The sequence below is a fragment of the Macadamia integrifolia genome, unplaced genomic scaffold (assembly GCF_013358625.1).
Source record: "Macadamia integrifolia cultivar HAES 741 unplaced genomic scaffold, SCU_Mint_v3 scaffold1016, whole genome shotgun sequence".
Classification (NCBI taxonomy): domain Eukaryota; kingdom Viridiplantae; phylum Streptophyta; class Magnoliopsida; order Proteales; family Proteaceae; genus Macadamia; species Macadamia integrifolia.
The window spans coordinates 233,350-236,260 of NW_024868054.1; positions in this window are offsets into that span (position 1 = coordinate 233,350).

Below are 2,911 nucleotides of genomic sequence, written 5' to 3' on the forward strand. Positions count from 1 at the left end.
CCTGTACAAATAAGGTTCTGCGCCTCAGTGCACTCAACTACCTCAAATATCTTTTCCAACTCTTGGATCCACTAGTCTGGCTCTAGAGGATCACTCCCCATCTTAGAGAATACAGGTGGCAAGTTCCTTTTGAAAGATTCCACTACCCGTGTCGTATTATTCGTCGATGGATAATTGGGTGCATATGTTAGATAGTAAGGGTACGGAGGGGGCACCATATATGAAGGAGTGCTGCGTGGTGAAATTGGAGGTGTACCTCTGGCTTGTGGTCCCATACCAGACCCTACAGGTGGGTCTTGTGGAGTAATTATCTGAGGATGTTGATCGGGTTGAGGAAGGTCAAACTGTTGCTATATAGTAGCCATAAATGGCTGCTGCTATTGGAGCATTTGTTACTGGAAGCCTTGCTGTGACTGCTGAACTATGGTCGCAACATCACTCGGAGTAATGACAGGTGGAGGATCTGGAAGTGTGGTCAAAGGTGGGTTCCTTTGTGCCATACCCTGGTCAAGGGTTTCTTGAGATTGTGGAAGTGGGGTTTGCCCCACAGAATGGGACCTTTGAGGATTTGGTGGTCGACCAATAGGACGAGGACCATGTGAGGAACCTCGAGAATTGCTATCGGATCTAGTGTGTACCATCGTGTCCTTGCACCTGGATCATACCATACACAAAACATTGGTTAAGTACCTTAGAATTTACATAAGCACATAATCATTTCCCATTCTATGACATAGCCCACGAAATCAATTTCACTCTATGGTTCACACACTCTTAGATTGACCTTAAACTTTCAACCTGGCCACATAATCATATGCCAACACACGGGGTATTGTAGTGTATGATGTCTTGCATCCAGCCACAGCTTAGCCCCGAGAGTACTGTGCTAGCGCTTTGATAAGGAGGATGGTGGTCCCGCTCGATTTTTTTTTATAATGTATTATTATTTTTTTTATTATTTATTTATTTTATCATTATATATATATATTTTTTCCCAACCGACGGGCGGCTCTAGTCGGGCCCGTCGGTCCAACCTGAGGCAGACAATAAAGGGGCTTTTAAGCCTCTTTCAATCCTCATTTCTCCCATCTTCTACCTTGGCTCAACTCATGGCGATTTTTGAGGGTTACTTGGCGCATCCACTCACGATTTCACTCAACGATTCCACGGATTTTGGAAGATTCAAGTGCCTTTCACTCTCAAGTAAGTCTCTTCTCCATTTCTCTTCTTGGAACACATATTTTGGGTGTTGAATCCATTTATACTTCCCAAAACTTAATTTTTTCATGTTTCTTTCCATAGAATAATCATTCCATGAGAATATGATGCTTCTTTTGTGACTCATTCATAGTTTTAGGCTTTACTACCCAATCTATGAGAAAAAATCCCAAACCGTGCCCTAATTTCTCCAATTTGGGGTTTTCTTCTATCTCTACCCTTTTCTTCCCAACTAACAACTCAAATGGGATTTCTTATCCTTGATTTGCACTCACATTGTTGGAAAGATCATGAAAACTTGTATATACTTGCAATTCCATCTCTTTTGTGTTAGGTTTCTTGAAGAAAAAAAAATCTGGGGTTTCTATGATTCTCTTCACTTCATTCCATACTATGAACAACTTTGAATCACTTACCATTAATTGTTGGTGCAATGATATTTAACTTACACTTTGAATCCATACTTGTGAACAACTTTGAATCTCTCTCATTCCTTGCACCTCAATGTCATAATAGAATTTTTTTTTTTTTTGCATATTCTTGGTTGTATAATGATAGGTATTACTATCATTGACATGTAAGCTTCAAGTTCTACACTTTTATGGGATTTTTATTCTCTTGGATTGAACTTGCACATTGAAATTGGGGGCTTTCTACCATTTGACACTAATTACCCGACTTGAGGAAATTCTTATGAGGCTTTCCATCACTTCTCACTGACCATGCTTTATACTCCTTTGTTACTCTTCTATTTTGCAACATGCTAGTCGATGCCATGTTTGGGGATTTTCTCCTATTCATTTCTCTATGGGTTAACCACCCCTCTTTTTATAATGATCCACATTATGTATTTAGGTATATTTACATGTGCTTGCTCACCCACCTGTTTACTTCCTTTGTCATGCAACATTCTTACTTATCATTATTTCTTCTCTTTTCTTACTAGGATGTCTTCTCGCAAGGGCATGGAACCCGCATCCTCTTCCAATAGACGTAGGGCCACAACTTCAAAACGGAAGGGTGTAGGGGCTAGTTCCCCAGCCCTTCGTACAAGGCAACAAGGACATGCCCCCATAGAACCTCTAGACTATGATGAGGGACTCTTCCGGAGTTTGAGGGCATAAACGAATTGGCAGACCTTTCTAAAGAAGTCTGTGATGATGGAGAAAACCGTGGTAACTTGTGATTTCAACAAGATTCAACTGCAAGAGAGGTTTACTGCACTGGGTTGGCAGTGCATCCTTAACATTGACCACCCATGCTATGAACACCTGCTTCGAAGATTTTATTGTAATTTGGAGGTCTCTTTCCAGTATGGGGAGTACTCAATCACCAGCATGGTGAAGGGGGTGAACATTCGTTTGACCTCTTGCCAATATTTTAGATATGTCATCAATTGGACATCAATTCTATAGCCCCCCATAGAGTTAGCCCGTGGGCCCATCCTTAAGTTCGGAGATGCAAGACCACATTTACGAGATAATTAGTGGCAGCAAGGTGCGTCTAGATTCTGAGACGACATTCAAGCCAGAGGCTCGTGTATTTGCTCGCTTGGTTCAGTTTAATTTGCTCCCTAGAGGAGGTTATAGGAACCAAGTGGGCTTCATGGCAGCTTGTATAGTCTTCTGCATCTACAAAGCCTTGGAGGGAGGTGCCGAGCATTTATGCTTGCTCTACATTATACTTAAGACTA